Source organism: Lepisosteus platostomus, chromosome 5 (genome assembly GCF_059453375.1).
Source record: "Lepisosteus platostomus isolate fLepPlt1 chromosome 5, fLepPlt1.hap1, whole genome shotgun sequence".
Lineage (NCBI taxonomy): Eukaryota > Metazoa > Chordata > Actinopteri > Semionotiformes > Lepisosteidae > Lepisosteus > Lepisosteus platostomus.
This window is the reverse complement of record NC_142615.1, coordinates 14,176,723-14,196,045: the sequence shown is the minus strand read 5'-3', so window position 1 is coordinate 14,196,045 and position 19,323 is coordinate 14,176,723. Positions and strand designations below refer to the sequence as shown.

The 19,323-nt window shown below is 38.9% G+C and overlaps 1 protein-coding gene across 1 annotated transcript in view; it reads left to right on the top strand.

Moving 5' to 3' along the window:
• The window catches only part of LOC148663817 (zona pellucida sperm-binding protein 3-like), a 55,655-nt gene that overhangs the window by 34,276 nt on the left and 2,056 nt on the right, over nt 1-19,323 (top strand). The window lies entirely within an intron of this gene.

Below are 19,323 nucleotides of genomic sequence, written 5' to 3'. Positions count from 1 at the left end.
AGACAAAAAAAATCTTTTTCGTTTCCTTGCCAGCTGGCAGTAATTCCTCTGCACTGACAAAACAGATGAGTATTTTATCTTTTGCAATTTGTATGGATTTTTTTAAAAACAAGTTGCTCCAAAAATTAAATGAACACTTCCATTAAATTTAATGTAGAAGCATGTTGCTGTCCATAATGATAAACTGTGTGGCAAGACAGGCACCACTGGGACTCAACCCCAGGATCTCCTGTTTACTAGGCAGGCACTTTAACCAACCAAGCCACAGCATTCTCGCATCCTAGTGTTAATCCTGCATCAGCAGGGTCAGCTTGTCGGCACGCCCGTCTCCATTTGGTGGTTTGAGCTGACGTTGCCATGACGTTGCCATTAAATGCGACCGAGAATACTCCAACCAGAGAACTAAGCCATGGCATTGGCATCAAATATCCCTTTTACAGCCACTTGGACACATCTCAATTGCTCTGAGACACCTGCATTCAGTGTGCGCTGAGCCTGCTCGCTGAGCAAAGTGACGAGAAATGGCTTATGTCAAAGGAGTTCAATATGCTTTTTATGTTCAATGGGCTGTCCACTACAGCCGGCACTGAAGCGCAGCACAGGCTCTGTGGTTTGACATCTCACAAGGTAAATGTTGAAATTGTAGGTGGAAGAGGAAAATTACCCTTGAGTATGGGGAAAGAGCCAACTCATGTCCGGAGGGGGATAAAGTGTGTATGGAGGTGGCCTAGTGGTTAAAGCACTCTCCTCTTAGTACATGATACTCTGCACAAGTAGGTTCGAACCCCATCCTCCTCGAGGAAGGGCTTTGACACATTTTGACCTTTTTAAACTTGGTGTGCTTTCGTTTCGTTTCTTCGCTCCTGTACTACAGCAGTAATATTTCTATAGGTGTATGATCATGGTAGGCTGACAGCAGGAACATGTGGCCCACAAACAGTGACAATATCAGAGGTGCCTGCAGTGTGTTGGTTTGTGAGCAATGATAAAATAACTTGACATGGATGCAGGTGTGCCTGCATTAATACAGCTCCATTGAGAGGAAAAAGTAACACAAGAACCAACTTAAATTCAACAGCACGTTTCTGCAGCTGAAAACGGAACCTACTCCACGTGATGATTGAGCTCACAACCTTGGTATGACTCCACTACAAAAGCACCACAACCTGACCAATTGCGCTACTGGAGCAGCACAGCACAGTAGCACATTTTCCTCAGTGCACTCGAACAGTGCTTCTTCCCTAGCCTACCAGCTTCAAGACTTTTTAAAATCGATCAAAGATTCATTGGAAAAGGTTTGTCGATGGGTCAGGTGGGAATCACACCCGGATTCACTGCTTGCAAGGCAGCTATGTTCATCATTATACCCAGGACTGGCGCCAGGGGAATGATCTGTAGGGGGGGGTCTGAAATCCTGAGGGGGGCAGTGATATTTTGGTTTAAACGGAGCCGTTGCAACCATCCAAGTGAATTCTCGTAAGCATGCCACTGATTAGTATTTCATGTTAAAAGATAACGACAAGCAATCTGGTATTTAGTGATAAAGAACAGTTCCACGTTCATCAGAACTCACGTGATTATTTTTGCCTGGAGCATCAACCATATGTGTTCTTTTTCTCAACAACATCAACGGTAACGAGGATCTGAATCATTAAGAAATCATTGTAAAACCAACAGAAAGTACAAACTTCTATAACTACAGTCCTAGTTATATAACGATTGTAAGTATAAGGATAAACTACTGCAAGCCATTGGTCCACCTGAGCAAATAAGGTCATAATAATGTTGACACCCCAAAACATAGACACTATGTAACGTGCTGTTCCTGGATGGATAGCCCCCTGCACATCAAACAGTCTGATGTAGTAACTGTGAATTCGGGGTTAGTATAGTTATCTGACCATTGACAAAGTACAACTATTTTTTACGGCTCAAGTTAAGTAAGTGAAAGTGTTCAAAAACTTTTTATCCAAACCTTTTATCCAAAACTGAGGGGGGTGGAACTGTTCAGTTGAGGGGGCGATTTTGACATGCCAGTAATATTTTCACAAAACGTCCAAGAGTTACGAAAACACTTACTTTGTGTATAAAGTACATTGTGTACACACTGTACAGATGCAGCCATTCAAAATGGGTGAGGTATTTCGCGGCATACCGCGACGCCCACCGGGGTATCACGCGGTTCACGTGTGTCACGTGACTAACTATCCGGCATCGCCTTGTAAAACCGCCAGGGGGAGCTTAACCTCTCATGTACAGCATTTGAGCCTTTAATTTTGAACTGTGTATTACAGCATGTTAATCATCAGTCATTAAAATGTTGGTATATTTTATGAAAGCAAGATTGCTCAGTTGGACAAAAGTACACAACCTACCTTTATCAGAAATATTTATGCATCAAAGCCTTTACTGAAGATATTACTAATAGTATTAATAATGGATGACTTTGGACAAGCTGTATACTCAAAGTATAATTTCTTTAGCACATTTGTACAAGCACTTGGAATCTGTCCAAGCCATACTTTGTCAGGCATTTTGTTTTACTTCAACGGGCATAAAAACTTCCTTGCTTTTAACAGGGCGTTTCATAATTTCTAACTACGAAAATGATTTAAAATGCGACACCTATCATGAAAAGAAAAAAATACACACCACTATTCCATTTCTCCCTAAACATTGTAAGCTTCGAAGTCTTTAACTAACGTGATACCGGAGTCAACAAGCATACTTTTAGAATTTGATTTAAAGGGAATATAATATGGAATCGCGTATCTCAAGAATTTAATAACGGTATGATTATATCCGTGGACTGCAGGAGGGCTGTTTCGCCTGCCTGCTTATGCGAGCTGTCTTGTAGCCTACTGGTCTAGGTGCGTGACTACCAACTGGCAGGTTGTGTGTTCGAATCCAGCTGGTGCTGGACTTTTCATTTTTATTTATTTATTTTTTAATCGCGTAACATAAACATATTACCGTATGCAAACTGTACTGTATACAGTATGTATATGTATATTTAATGTCTTAACTGTGCCCGTTTAATTGAATTAAAAAAAAATATTTAACACGAACATTAAGCTGTTTACATCTTCTGCCTGAGAACAGTCACCCGTTGCTACCCAACGCAGAATGGTGATTGCCTGACACTATCTGACACCCCTCTGATTGGAGAAAAAAGACGTGCTGGTGTGCTATACCAGGAAGAGGATTTCTTTCTATTCAAAACGTGTATTTTAAAAGTTTAAGAAGTAAAAACCTTACAGCGTACACAGATTTCTAAACTGATCAGGATCGTTATCTTTGTCTTATGCATAATAATGTTCACCGCTCTGTCCAGCAAATTAATAATAAACTTTATTTTATATAGCGTTTTAAACGAATAAGAAATTAGATTGCTCATAAACCTAATCACTTGCTTTTTCTTTTTATTTAGGCTCAGATTTCAACTATAGATCGTATTATTAATAACCATAATAACAACCAACCAACAAAAACAACAATATAAACATAATGGTGGTGCTGGACCTTCCAGTTTTATTTATTTATTTTTTAATCGCGTAACATAAACATATTACCGTATGCAAACTGTACTGTATACAATATGTATATGTATATTTAATGTCTTAACTGTGCCCGTTTAAGTATTGAATATTCATATCTAATTTTACCACTGAAGGGAAATCTTAACATAAACATACAGTATATGGCTGGTCTCGGTACTTTAAAGAAAAAAATACACACCAGTATTCCATTTCTCCCTAAACATTGTAAGCTTCGAATGAAACCACTAAATAAAGACATAAATATAGAAATCTTAAGATTTGTTTTATTTAATGTTGGTAGCAGGATGAACTGTCAGAGTGTATATTTTGTCGCAAAGTTGCTACAAGATGTTAACAGTGAAAAAGGTATTTAGAAATGAGTTATTTCAAGATGAAAAAGAAAACATACACGAAACATGGTTTCATTACGACCAGAATCGGTCTTGAGATATTTTTAACTTGATTTACAGTATTTGAGAGGTATGTCTTAACACCGATACTACAGTGCTTAAGTACTGCTCACGTATATGTTTCTAGGTTTATATTATGCATTTCATACGGTCAAATTACTTTTGAGCAACTAATAAGAAGCGCGAAACGGTATGCGTTTTAGTATCGTTTTGTGCTGGAACCCGTGGATTGATTAGAGATATCAAGTACATACAAGTCATTTTTTAAATGTTGTAGTTCGTCTTGAAAAAATGTTACGAGTACATCATCTATCAACAATTACACAGGTTCTGTTTCCATATTGCGGATTTTGGTTAGATACAGTATTATCAAATCCAGTGGCGCTGTGTGTTACTTTACTGAGTCCCATGTCACATGGTCTGTGATTGAAACCTGTAAAACCGGTTTAATTCGTCACAGCCAGCACTCTTCAGGTGTGAGGGTCTTCTGCTCAGAATGAAACGCTAAAATGTTTGTGTAATTCTAATGGTAGTAGGGGCAGGGTGTGTGGGAACAGGTTTGGTTGAAATTGCATTGGAGATCTATGTTCTTCACACCTGAAACATTTTCTCTGAAAGGATTTTCTTCGCAGTTTAACCGATCTTGTTACAGCATGTTACAGTTTACTATTATTAACCATATTAATTTTAAGTGCTTAATGTAAAATCTTGTAAAAATATATTTTCATTGTTCAAATATACATTAATATACATTAAGTCTGACTATCATATAATAAGTTAAATACAAAACTAAAGAAAAAATAGGGTTAAATATAATTCAAAATATTTTGCTAACAATGTTAACTGTTTATGAATAATAAAATGTATTAACTAAGGAGTAGGATGGCACAGTTGTTAGTATGTTTTTTGTTTTGTTTCTTTTTCATAAATACAACAGTAGTACCTGATGTCTCAGTAGCTTTCAAAATTAAATTATGCATGCAAACCTGTGAACTAGAAAGATAACTAAGATTTTAATACTAATTAAATGACCGCGGGCACTTTCCACCCCCTCTACATTCTCAGAGTAGAACAGACTAACCTTCTAATGAAAGACGGTCCACCCCCCACGGACAGGAAATGTGCCCACAGGCACTTAAACTTAATATGGTCAGTAACAGTAAACAGTAACATGGTAAGAAGGAGCACGTACAAACGTTTTCGAAATAACCACATGTAAGACTCTGATGCTTAAAATGTTTAGGGAGAAAGTGGAATACTGGTGTGTATTTTTTCTTTAAACTACCAATACCAGCCATATACAGTCTGTAACGTAGGGATTTCTATATGTCTTTATTTAGTGTTTACATTAGTGACAAAGGCTAAACTTTTAGCTTCAGTAACGTGTACATATCTCCCCTTTTTATAAAACGACTAGGTTGAAAACTGTTCCAGAGCCACTGTTGTTTCATCAGTGAAAAGTACATCATGAAATGCCTCTCCCTGTTCAATCCACTGGAAAAAAGAAAAGGAGCATAAAGCTTCTGATTGTCATAAACGATATTCATTTAGGAGCAGCATCAGAGGTATGTTTTTAACTGCACTGCATTGGAGAGAATACCATAGTGTGTTTTTTTTTTACTCCCTGGCGGAAACTGGCTTCCAGAAGAATCAGTATGGCTCAGAGATTAAATAAAACTTCACAGACATTAACGAAGAGCATAACGCGTGTACTGTATACACTGCAAGTACAGCCCAACTCTCTGCAGGAGTGCTGGCTGTGACGAATTGAACCGGTTTCACGGGTATTTTCAAAGTAGAAGGCGAGATTTCCAGCGAAAGATACCCCCCTCAAAAACCCAGTAAATACAGTACTTACTAGTTAAAGGCTAGGCTCCCGACTACGGTGAAAGGAACCCTTCTTTCATTAGAAGACAATGAACATATTTTAGCCCTGAATGAATTAATAGCAAACATGGTTTACATAAAAGACATTTTTCCAAGAAAGTTTAGCCTTTGTCACTAATGAAACCACTAAATAAAGACATAAATATAAAAATCTTAAGATTTTTAAAATACATGACTTTGCTAAAATTTATTTGAAAATAAAAACAATTACAACCACCAGGGGAGAGAGAGAACAGGGGAGGGATGTAGGTTTTGCATAAGGGGCGGGGCTATGGAAATTAGGTCTGTTTGGGAATGTGTAGTTACATGTTCTGGCTGTTTGTGAATTATCGTTGTTGAGTATGGAGTGTTGAGGTACTGATTTTGTGTAATGCTTTATGTTGAAAATTGAGGTGGATTTTGTTTATGATAAACAGGATAAACTGGGATGGGAGGAAGGTTTGGTTTTGCATAAGGGGCGGGATTATGATAATTGGACGACTTGCGAGAGTAAAATGGTTTGATTATTTGATTTTGTATTGTGGTTGTTATCTATGTTTTTGGTTGGTATTATGTTTATATGGTTGTTTTTGTTGGTTGGTTGTTATTATGGTTATTAATAATACGATCTATAGTTGAAATCTGAGCCTAAATAAAAAGAAAAAGCAAGTGATTAGGTTTATGAGCAATCTAATTACTTATTCGTTTAAAAAGCTATATAAAATAAAGTTTATTATTAATTTGCTGGACAGAGCGGTGAACATTATTATGCATAAGACAAAGATAACGATCCTGATCAGTTTAGAAATCTGTGTACGCTGTAAGGTTTTTACTTCTTAAGCTTTTAAAATACAGGTTTTGAATAGAAAGAAATCCTCTTCCTGGTACAGTATGTATAGCAAACCAGCACGTCTTTTTTCTCCAATCAGAGGGGTGTCAGATGGTGTCAGCCAATCACCATTCTGCGTTGGGTAGCAACGGGTGACTGTTCTCAGGCGGAAGATGTAAACAGCTTAATGTTCGTGTTAAATAATTTTTTTTAATTAAAATTCATTCTATACAGCAATCGCATATTTGGGTACCGTTTCATAAAACTTTCATGCTTAAAATGTTTAGGGAGAAATGGAAGACTGGTGTGTATTTTTTCTTTAAACTACCAAGACCAGCCATACACAGTACAGTTTACATACATACAGTAATGTTTATGTTCCTAAATTAATATCGTTTATGACCTTCAGATGCGTTATGCTCCTCTTCTTTTTATGCTCAGCTACTAAAATTTCCCTTTAGTGGTAAAATCCATATAAATATTCAAAACTAAGCAGATTAAAATGTGCACAGTAAAGACATTAAATGATTAAATCTTTGCACTACCAACCAATGCACCACGAGTGCCCCTGTCGGTCATTTTGGCCAGCCAATCACTTGCCCTGCGGTACCCTCCGGTGCCCCGCGGTGGCTTGTGGGTAGGTTACTGTACCACGGGTTTTTACCGCGCATTTTGAATGGCTGCATCTGTAAGTTCACAACGCGAGAAATACTGCTCAATATGGGATCCTGTCCAGGAATATCAGGGCTGTAAGGGGGTCAGATCTATAGATGTAGTAAACACATTAGTGGAGACAGTGTGTCTGTTCTCTGTATGAGAGCCGGACAGGAAGAATAATCTGTGGTCTGGGAAGAAGAGACCCTCGTTGGAAGAGCGACGCTTCTCACAGGAGAGAATGAAAAAAAATATTTTTCAGGGACGCTGATTTTTCTCCTTGGGGGAATTAAAAGCACTTATGGGGAGTGACCTTGTGGTGCAACGGTAGTGCATCTGATACCACATCAGAAGGTTGTGTGTTCAAATCATGTAGAGATTGGCTGATGTATGTTCAGGTTCAGCTGGTGCCGAACCCGGAAATTATACCATGCAGTTTGGTTTTATCTGTACACCACATAGATAATCTAAATGAAATAACAGAGCAGTACAGAACACGCATTCAGGAAATTACACAGCAAGTCATTTTGAACACGACAAGAGAAAGGGCACACTACACATCCGTGAAACATCACGTCCGACTTTAGAGACAGTTACATCACAGAATGGAAGTTTCAGGCCCCTTTTTCATTACAGGTTCAAACTAACCTGAAAGTTACAGAGTTTTAGGTCACTTTTGTATTAAAAAGTGTCTGAAGCCTGTAAATATAATTTGCCCTTTTTTAAATTGTGGATGAAATCCAATCCCATGTACCAAGACCTTACAGTATATTCATGTTAATTAAAATGACTAACGCTATTGGACATTAGCTGGTGCTTTTTGTAACGATTTGCTATTTCATGCTGGAAAGAAGGAAACCCGACCAACGTTTGCTTTCAGGTGCGGTTCATTCACATAATGGACATCTATTTCTGAGTAGCCTGATTTAAAAACACACGAACCCGGTAGAAGTCGAACCTACAATCTCACGATGCAAAATCAGACGCGTTATCCATTAAACCACTGGCCAATCATGTAACTGAATTGCACCATGGTAAGTTCAGCGCTGCAACTAGTAATACACCATCCCATCTAAAATTTCTAAGTGAGAAACGTGTTTTCTACATTTTTATCAGTTTTAAAATATCATCTCTTTAATACAGACAAAGGGTTTGTGTGTCACTTTGAAATTCTGAAGAATTTAGAATTCAAAGAAAAAGATGTTTTCTTGAACAACGCAGTGAAATTATGACATCTTTCACTCTACTTCTCTCTTGTAGTAAAGCAGACCTTGCAGTGTGAGCATTTACTCCAGTAAATTAGGTCATGTATCATGTTAAATCACTTCTTCAAAACAAAACATTTCCTGGTGCACGTTTTCTCCATGAAAAAAAATACATTTTTCCCTTACATGATTTCTCGTTTTTTTTTTCCATCAGAGTACAGAAAGAAGAAAAAAGGGAAAAGCAGTGTCGCAAAAAAACTCCATCGCCCTTGGGAGATGTCAAGCTCATCGGATATGAAAAGTGCCCAATAAAAGCAATTTCTCTTCATTTATCTTAGCTTCAGGGCTGCTATTGTGTGTAGAGGAGGCAACTTGCTCAGCCAGCAGACTCAGCGCTTACTGAATACAGGTATGTTTTGAGTGTCATGCTGATCGTCTTATAAATGCAAAAGAAACTTTTAAAGCTGATAAAGTAATTTGCATGTGGCTACAACATCCCTGGAAGAGAGATTTTATCAGTTGCACATAATCGATATTTTTTACTTTTTGTTCAGCACTGGAAATCTATTTTTTTAAGTTTTCTTAAGAAGATCTCATGAAGTATTGCCAGGACCTACCTTTAGCACTCAATAGCGATATTAATGGAGTAGAAATGTAAGATAAATTGATGATCTGAGCTAAAATAGTCCTTACGCGCCTCCTGTAACAGTGTTCGTATTCATAGCAAGTAATATTCTTTTTCAACCCCAAACGTTGCTATTGCATTAAGCTTTGTGCGACCATTGGAGGTTTCGGTAGCTTCTGGAGAGCGCACTTTTCCAAACTGAAACCTATAAGAACATTATTCAAGGTACACCATGTCCCAGAATCGTTCATCGGGACTAGGATTAATATCAATGGAAAGTACTTCAAGATTTAACTGAAATATTAAAAGAGTAGGAAAGCATTTAAAATAGAAAAAATCAGTTCAGATGATATTTAATTTTTGAGAAATGGGCACATACTGTACATCAGCTCAGTGAGCAGTGCGAGGTGCTCTCCTGGAGATGATGTTAAATTAGTTAAAATCATGTGATAGTTGAAAAAGCTAAATACTTAGTGAAACAGCCAGCACAAATGGTTGCGTTTGTGATTATGTCACTTCTCTACTATAGCAGCGTTGATAAAAGACCCTCTGAAAGCAGTAAAGCACTGCACAACTGAATTCGTTGCTATTTGGAGAAATCCACAAACTCGTGTTTTTCATGTGCTTTAAAAGACAGCCATACTCACCGACAAAATAACGACACTGCAGCTGATTTTTTCCGAAGCACAGTTGACCTTTCTGAGCCAAATGATGAAGCTCACCCAGTGAATACTATAGCAGAAGGTGGAGGAAAGTGCAACTTTGTAACTACTGCAACCACAGGGACAACTGCAAGAAGCAGAATCAACTTCCCATCGAATGGTGTTGTTGTCTGAGGTACGCGATGTGAACGTGTGCAGAGAATCCCACAATCTCTTCAAAACTTGGACAAAGTATTTCTGATGGAGTGCTGTGCGCAAAGATTGAATAAGCTTTGCTCCTGCCGATGATTCTGCGTGAAAAAGCACAGCATTCAAGTTTCACAGAAAAATGCACCATGCCTACAAAACCAATTTAAAAAACAATTGCGGCACACTACGATTCACACTGACTCAAAAGTGATCACGGCAGATGTTGTTCCCTGCATAATGCTGAAGGGACCAAAGAGCATTGCTGTTGGGAACACAAAATGAGGCTTTTTTATGCCTTGATGTTAAGCTGACAAAGACTATCTTGAAACACCTAGTTCAGTCTCTCGACAGACTGTCAAGCAAAGCTTTTACCCATTGAAGTCGCAATAGAAGGAAGGTCTTAACCCACCAACACTTAGCAGCGGCAAGATTCAAACCTAACCCAGCGAAGAAAATGGAGCACAAACCCAGCACTTAGACCACCCAGCCACACTCCCAACACCTTACTCTTTTGGAGAACGTCGGGTGGGTTCAGCTCTTGTTGTGCGATGCTTGGAAATGACTGCACCTTCGTTTTCCGAGATGTTTCCTATCACTTCTTTGTCAGCTCTGAATATAGTGCTTCTTTGGAGCAGGCTTCAGACCTTTTATTTTATTTATAAAGGAGGGCGCATTCAGAAACGTGTAATTCCTGTTTTAGAAATACTTTGGCCGGTGTGTTTTATATAACGCACAAACAGTATTCTGATTGTATACTGTAGACCTGTGTAGCAATCATACTGGACGTGACTGGGATTCTGAAATGTTTCTTGAAAAGGTATTCAGGGCTGCTTGAATCTATAATAAAAAAGTGACCCGAAACTTCCTACCTTCCAATCACTGATGTAGCTCTCCCTAAACCTGTATGTGATGTTTTGCAGATGTGCAATGTGCCTTTACTCCTGTATTAAAACTGACCTCTGTTGTTGGGCGGAGTTGAAGGAGAACTAACTGCACAGAAAAAGTATGTAACAATAAAATGTTTCTACACTTCAAAATGTCCCTTTAAATCCCTGCTCACACACGTCGGTGTGGGGAGCGGGCAGGTAGAGAGCTTTTACAGATGCTCATGATGTTTCTCATGGGGTGTTACCTGCAGTAGCATCTCTCCCCACGCCTTTGGAAAGAAAAGAGTGGCTCCAGTGCAAGGTATGGTCAGAACAGCTGGTCTGATTGTCTTAGAAAACAAGAAATTAAAATCAACAGGGAAATTGAACAATACAGAAATCAGTGCAGTATACAATAGGAAGCAGTCAAACAAAATGCTCAGCAAAAATCGTAGTTGAGTAAATTGGTGGAAAAAAATATTTGTAAGCAAAGGAGAGCCCGCGCTGCGCGTGAAACACATCAATCGTTCAGCATTTCTGAAACATTTCATTGAATTGACAAAGAAGAGCCTTTAATGAACTATTCTTTACCCCTCTGTTCCTACTGTATTTAATACCACCATCTATTGTCTCCTCTAACTGTGTATTCTCATCCTGCTTATCTTGTGTATTATTTAACTTTATTGGTTTCATTCTGTAAAGCGCTTTGGAAAGCCACCTTTAAAGGCACTACAGTATATAATGTAAAGATTATTATTATTATGATTAATAATAATGAACAGTGCATTTAACACTGAGCACATGCGGTCCTTCTTTGCAAAGGATTGCAAAGGTTGGGAATTAGCCTTTCACTCGTGTTGGAGATATTTGGCAGCAGTGGGATTCCAACTCACACCCCCAAAGAGACTAGAGCTTTAATCCAGCTCTAAATTAAAAACTGGGTGACTTGTAAGGGCTGGTAGGAGAGGAAAGGTATAAATGCTTCTTTTTTGGACAAAGTCTTTATCTTTACTAAAAGAAGGAAAGAAATATTTGATTATTATTTTTTCACCAGTTGTTTTGATCAAATTATTGTAACGCAGTGCCATATTAAGGTATAATATGTACATGAACGTCATGTCTGAGTCGATGATGGCAGCTGAGTATCACTGGAGGACAGTTCATCATGAGTGGGTAAGCCTGCATAATGAGGGAGAAGAGATCGGCCTCTCTGATGCAGTGTCCAGTGACACTAACCTTCTGTCCTACTGTTCTCTACTTATGTAGAGGGTGAATGTTTATTTAGGTGAATGTTAGGTTTCATTCTTGTAAAATATTTCCGAGCACTTTTTTTGTTGCTGAAAATTAATCTTGTGCATTTGAATTAATTCCGATATTGTCACCTAATTCTATACATTGTTTCATCAGACTAGAACATTTAGAGGAGCTCAATTGCATTTATGAATTGCATAGTGATATTATTTCTTTCCATTTAAATACTTTAGTCAAAAATGTAGAGAAGGTGCTCCTGTTTTCACCATTATAAGAACTGTGATGCACCAGTAATATTTACTCTCACAAAAGTATTGTAATTGTATTGTTCTGTTCTGTAACAATCTTGAGTGACACAAACCTTCTGTTTTACAGCACTACACTTCTCCAGAGGCCAGTTCAGCACACAAGGATCCTCAGTCAAACAAACACTGCAATCGCTTGATAAACGCCATTTCTCATCCTTTCTCTTAGTGTCGGTGCTACTATTGTATGCAAAGGAGGCGACTTGACAATTAAATCTTAAAGAGAGTCTTCATGGAGGTGTGCGTCGGCAAGCTGGGCAATTGACTGGGCATGTGAAGAAACCAATCTCATTCAACAACCATACAAATTGCACAGCTTAAGGCACATGAAGCGAAATCTGTGAGCTGATTGACACATAACAATGTCACTTCACATTATTTGCAAAGTTGTTTTGCTTGTCTGACCACCTCTTCCTACTTCACAGTGAGCACATATATTTCAGTTTCTTTCCCCCATGTGGAGATGTATCCACTGCCAAAACTGCTGTCTGATTATTTAAATTATCTGTAAAACTGTTACATGACTTCATCTAATTGTAAATTTATAAGACGGTCTATGAGACATTTGTTAGAGTAGCTGAATCCCAGGGCTCGTATGGAATCACACACAGACGGGTCTTCTGTGTGATCTGAGTCCCACTGCCCAGAGCTACAGACTGGTCAAATGGTCACTATTGTAGACACGACCATCGGACCATCGGCTACAAATAATCAATATACTGATCATAGTGTCACTACTGGTGTTTATTACATAAATACTATATATAAATAATAAGATAATTCCACACTCATATGTGTTATAAAACATTTATAAACATTTTGGGAGGCTGACATACAGTAAAGAAAGTAATACTGAAGGGCTGGAAGTCCTGGAAAGCGTTAATAGAACCTTCTTGCTTTCAACCTGGAACAGAGCCCACAACTGCCAGATCAGTGACCCCTGAGCCCAGTTCACAGAGAGGAGAACCAGGGGCTCTTCTATGTCTCTAAGAGGGCTGGGAGGAAGGATAAAAGGGGGAAATGTGACATGAGTCCAGGCTGTTCTGTCTGATATTGTTCATGTAGCAGCACTGATTGTCTGAATATCTTCTGGTTCTGGATTGTGAGGATAGAGAGCAGTACGGAGTTGAGATCCTGTCTGAGTGTGAGTCTGAGCAATGAATCTGACTGAGAAAAGAATAATGATTTTTTATTCTGCCTGAGAATTTTCCTGAGAATTTTTCCTGATAATTTTTCTTCTTTTCCAAGTGGTGTTACATCCCCTTCAGATACTCTACACAGACTGCCAGAGAGAAGAGGAGAGAGAGATGGACAGATAAGAGCACACACAGCAAGAGACACATACGTCTTGATTTACTTTGAAGCAAGTGTTCATTTCTTTTCAGGAACAAGTTGTTTTTGAACTTCAAGAAATTCATACAACTTCTGAAAGATAAAATACAAATCTTGCTTCTCAGGACAGAAGAAATGCTGCAAAAAAATGCCAGTGATTTGTGAAAAGCAACGGGAATGTGTCCCTCTGCAGCTGTTAAACAAAGGGCTGGTGGGTCAAACGCACTCAGGGACGCGGTTCAGATTGTGATGATGTAAACATAATCTCCGCTAAAAATTGAAGGGATTTGTTCGCAAACCCTCTTGAATGTTGCAGGAAATCTTCGTGTTTTACTCGTGTGCAACTAAAACAAGTAAACAATTCAGTACCTAAGTCAATGTCCAAGAAAACCATCCTCACGTGTGGAATTTTTCTTTAACTGGCTGTTGGGAGAATTCATTTATACACCCGTTGTATCCTTAGCAAAACTATTTTAAAATTAGAACACAGATTTGTTGGAGAACTTGACAATCCTTGACAATCATTATTAAATGAGCATTATAGAAATGTGCGTTGATATTTTTAATATGTACCTTAATTGTAATATACAGTGCCTTGCGAAAGTATTCGGCCCCCTTGAACTTTTCAACCTTTTGCCACATTTCAGGCTTCAAACATAAAGATATAAATTTTTTATTTTATGTGAAGAATCACCAACAAGTGGGACACAATTGTGAAGTGGAACGAAATCTATTGGATTTTTGAAACTTTTTTAACTAATAAAAAAATGAAAAGTGGGGCGTGCAAAATTATTCGGCCCCCTTGCGTTAATACTTTGTAGAGCCACCTTTTGCTGCGATTACAGCTGCAAGTCGCTTGGGGTATGTCTCTATCAGTTTTGCACATCGAGAGACTGAAATTCTTGCCCATTCTTCCTTGCAAAACAGCTCGAGCTCAGTGAGGTTGGATGGAGAGCGTTTGTGAACAGCAGTTTTCAGCTCTTTCCACAGATTCTCGATTGGATTCAGGTCTGGACTTTGACTTGGCCATTCAAACACCTGGATACGTTTATTTGTGAACCATTCCTTTGTAGATTTTGCTGTATGTTTGGGATCATTGTCTTGTTGGAAGATAAATCTCCGTCCCAGTTTCAGGTCTTTTGCAGACTCCAACAGGTTTTCATCCAGAATGGTCCTGTATTTGGCTGCATCCATCTTCCCCTCAATTTTAACCATCTTCCCTGTCCCTGCTGAAGAAAAGCAGGCCCAAACCATGATGCTGCCACCACCATGTTTGACAGTGGGGATGGTGTGTTGAGGGTGATGAGCTGTGTTGCTTTTACGCCAAACATATCGTTTTGCATTGTGGCCAAAAAGTTCGATTTTGGTTTCATCTGACCAGAGCACCTTCTTCCACATGTTTGGGGTGTCTCCCAGGTGGCTTGTGGCAAACTTTAGACGAGACTTTTTATGGATATCTTTGAGAAATGGCTTTCTTCTTGCCACTCTTCCATAAAGGCCAGATTTGTGCAGTGTAAGACTGATTGTTGTCCTATGGACAGACTCTCCCACCTCAGCTGTAGTTCTCTGCAGTTCATCCAGAGTGATCATGGGCCTCTTGGCTGCATCTCTGATCAGTCTTCTCCTTGTCTGAGCTGAAAGTTTAGAGGGACGGCCAGGTCTTGGTAGATTTGCAGTGGTCTGATACTCCTTCCATTTCAAGATGATCGCTTGCACAGTGCTCCTTGGGATGTTTGAAGCTTGGGAAATCTTTTTGTATCCAAATCCGGCTTTAAACTTCTCCACAACAGTATTACGGACCTGCCTGGTGTGTTCCTTGGTCTTCATGATGCTCTCTGCGCTTTCAACAGAACCTTGAGACTATCACAGAGCAGGTGCATTTATACAGAGACTTGATTACACACAGGTGGATTCTATTTATCACCATCAGTCATTTAGGACAACATTGGATCATTCAGAGATCCTCGCTGAACTTCTGGAGTGAGTTTGCTGCACTGAAAGTTAAGGGGCCGAATAATTTTGCACGCCCCACTTTTCATTTTTTTATTAGTTAAAAAAGTTTCAAAAATCCAATAGATTTCGTTCCACTTCACAATTGTGTCCCACTTGTTGGTGATTCTTCACATAAAATAAAAAAAAATATATCTTTATGTTTGAAGCCTGAAATGTGGCAAAAGGTTGAAAAGTTCAAGGGGGCCGAATACTTTCGCAAGGCACTGTATATATATAATTGCTTTGATATGGATGTTCATTTGAAGGAATTGAGGAAACTATGAAGGATCGCAGAACAACCAAAGATACATTTGGGCATCTGCTATTGGTAAAGATTAACGAATACAGTAAGTGTGAAGCTTGCACATACACGAGAGAAAAAGATCAGTTTAAATACACTTCATTAGACTGACGGTGTGTATAGCAATGGATGGTTCCGATACATCGACCTCTGGGTTATGGGCCCAGCACGCTTCTGCTGCGCCACTCTGCTGACAGCTGTCGTAGTGTGATTCAACACAACTGCTCTATCTTTGCTTTCTAAAAGTGCGCCCGAGATGAAAAGTTTCAACGGCAAACACAGACGTCACTTTGAGCACTTGGTCTTTTATAGTACGAATCATCACACGCTGCTCTACATGGGCGTGTCTTCAAGATCGTTGAGAACCAAACCTTCTGCTTTCCGAGGCAACTGATTCTTTCCTTGTTAATTCACAAATCTTCAATGGGAATCAGTGAAACGAAAACCAAACACATGTACACACTCGCGTCCTAGCCTGAAAGAAAAATGATGGAAGCATTTGAGAAATAACAAGAGTAGTCTGAACAGCTCCAGTCTATCAACTGCTCTACAAAGTGATCGCTACTTCCACACCCAGTTTATAACGCTGAAAATGATTCAGGAAGCACAGCAAAGTTCTAAAAGCAGTGGTTGAAAAGCGTCTAGATACATAAAATGACAGTTTCTCAAAAGTAAAATCTTAAGCTTTTAAATATTGTCATCCATATATTTTCGTTTTTCTCTTTTTTACATAACACGCTTTCGAGAAATAGACTGTCTTGTAATGAAGGCTGCATTAGAAAATGTGTGTCTAAATAAAAATCGGGTTTATGACTTCTGCGTTTTTCAGCTTTCTTAGCGCTTGGGTCTCGATTCAGATATTGCAATGAAAGCAACAGAGGAGTAAGTTTTCCTTTTCTAAATCAAAGGTGATCTGCTCACAAGGAACTATAAAAACTTCAGCGTTTACTTTTTGAAGACCGCAAATTGTCGAAACACTATTGCTTCATAAGCTAATAAGTAAGGTTTCTGAGCACGCATTGTATTACTAATGCTGTTATTAATAAAAAAAAAAGCTTAAATTCACATAATGGAATTTGGACGGCTCAAAGTAGTCTATTCTTTGTACAACTTTACTTGCCTGCTGAGTAGAGTTTAAAGCAACGGCAGCAGAAGTAGCAGTAATAGCAACAACGTGGTTAGAGTGTCATAATACACTCTATGAAATTATTGCGGCTTCAGATCGTTTTGTTCTGTTGAAGCTGCCTACAGGCTCTGAATTGCTGACATTGGCTGTGATCTTTTTTCAGGTTTCATGAAATTCTTCACATATTTGAAATATTTAATTCGGGTTCGCCTAATACACGGTGCAAACCGTACCTGTAGCAGAATGCTGTGGCACATGAAGCCGTTTTGTTTATCGGTTGTAAGGATTTAGGAGCGTACTACAAATCGAGCAAGCGAAAAGAAAGTTAAACAGGAGTCACTTTTTGGATTGCTAATTCATTGTGCTCTGCTCGTCTAGGTTCAAATCCTATCCTTGTCATGGTTAAGGCCTGAGACGTGTGTGTTTTTTCTAAACGGTGTTTGCATTTGTTTCCTCTTTACTCCTGTAAACTCAGGATTTTTTTTCCTTGGTGGCAACAATACGCTTCTGTAAATGGTAGACTCTGCTTTCAAATTAGCTGCACCAGGCATTCGGATACAGAAAAACACAGGGATTTAAAATTCAGGAATATGAATGGCCAATTGCTTACAGCTAGGGTTTTTACGTTTTCTTATTTAGCGATTTGTGTATCAATCTTTTAACAATTCATTAAAATGCTAACAATATGTAAAATCTAAACAACAGCACCGTTAAATGCTGGGGAGACAGGTAGTTTTTTTTTTTCCATCAGATGCCAATCTCTAATGCTGTGTGTGAGAGCTTACGTACCTTTCCTTTTCTCACATTTTCTGACAACTATTCCAAAGGGGCACCCTGTCAGCTCCTAATACTTTTTAAAAGTCTGCCTGCATGTTTGATTATTGTCGTTTTATTTAGAAAAAGTTCAATATTGATCATAACTAAAGAAAATTAGGATCACGAATAAAAAAAGGGCTGAAGATGCGAGTCGCTCTTGAATCAGAGCTGGGCGACACGGGCTTCTGTTCTGATATGATTGTACGAGAAGCAGGAGGAATCTCTTCTCTCCTATGGAGCATGAGCTGAATCAGGAGTGAGACATTTCGTATGCTCGTGCATATGTTAACACATGACCTACATCGTAAAACTAAATTAAAAACTAACATTAAGTTGTCAAAGACATTCATTTATATACAAACAAGAGACAGACATAGTAATGATTCTACATTAACTTGTCCTGCACTGATCAGACTAATTGAAATGTATGAAAGCCCGTTTCCGCCAGGGAGTTACAAAACAACGCGCTATGGTATCGCAGACTTCCGACTAAGTAACTCAGAATTGCGACTTAGTAACTCACAACTCCGACTTTATATCTCACATTTGCAGCTTCGAAATAGCCCATATTTCATTGTCTGTCCTTTTGTTATTGTAACGGATTCGGGTTCTAGCTAGCAAGACCTGGGTTTGAGCCAATAGAGTGAGGCACAAAGTAGGGTGGGAGCGGCGAGGGCACAAGCCCTAGAACCCGAATTCGTTAAAATAACAAAAGGTCAGACAATGAAATATGGGCTTTTCGAAGTCGCAAATGTGAGAGATAAAGTCAAAATTCTGAGTTTTTAGGTCGCAATTCTATGATTCTAAGTCACAATTCTGAGATACCATAGTGCGTTTTTTTTACTCCCTGGCGGAAACGGGCTTCCATAGGTTCTCGGTGCTGCGAAGCAAAAGCAATCTCTGGAAAATCAGACAAATTATTATCAGATCATGTCAAAAGCTGATCAGTATTTCTTTACTGGGAAGCAAAGAAATGCTTGTATTACACATTTTAATATGACATGCAATTACACATGAAAAATAGTAAAATTATTTTCATTGCGGTACGTGTTGATAGAACAGCCCCCTCGATAAAAGAAAGTGTGGACGGACGTGTCGCATGTTCCGTACTCTGTCTGACAGCGAGTTTAACACACTTTCCTCGGAAATTAGAAACTAATTGAACAATAAATTAATCTGAGCAAATTTTACACGTGTGGGTGATTTAATTCTGTCGAAATTGCGTGGAACTCCTCCGCTGAGGTCAGATACACACGGGAAAATGTTCAGGCGGCTTCACGGAGTCCCGCCTCAGACTGAAATCAGGTTCTAATTAGACGCTGAGAACAATCCGGATCTCTGTATGTAATTGATTG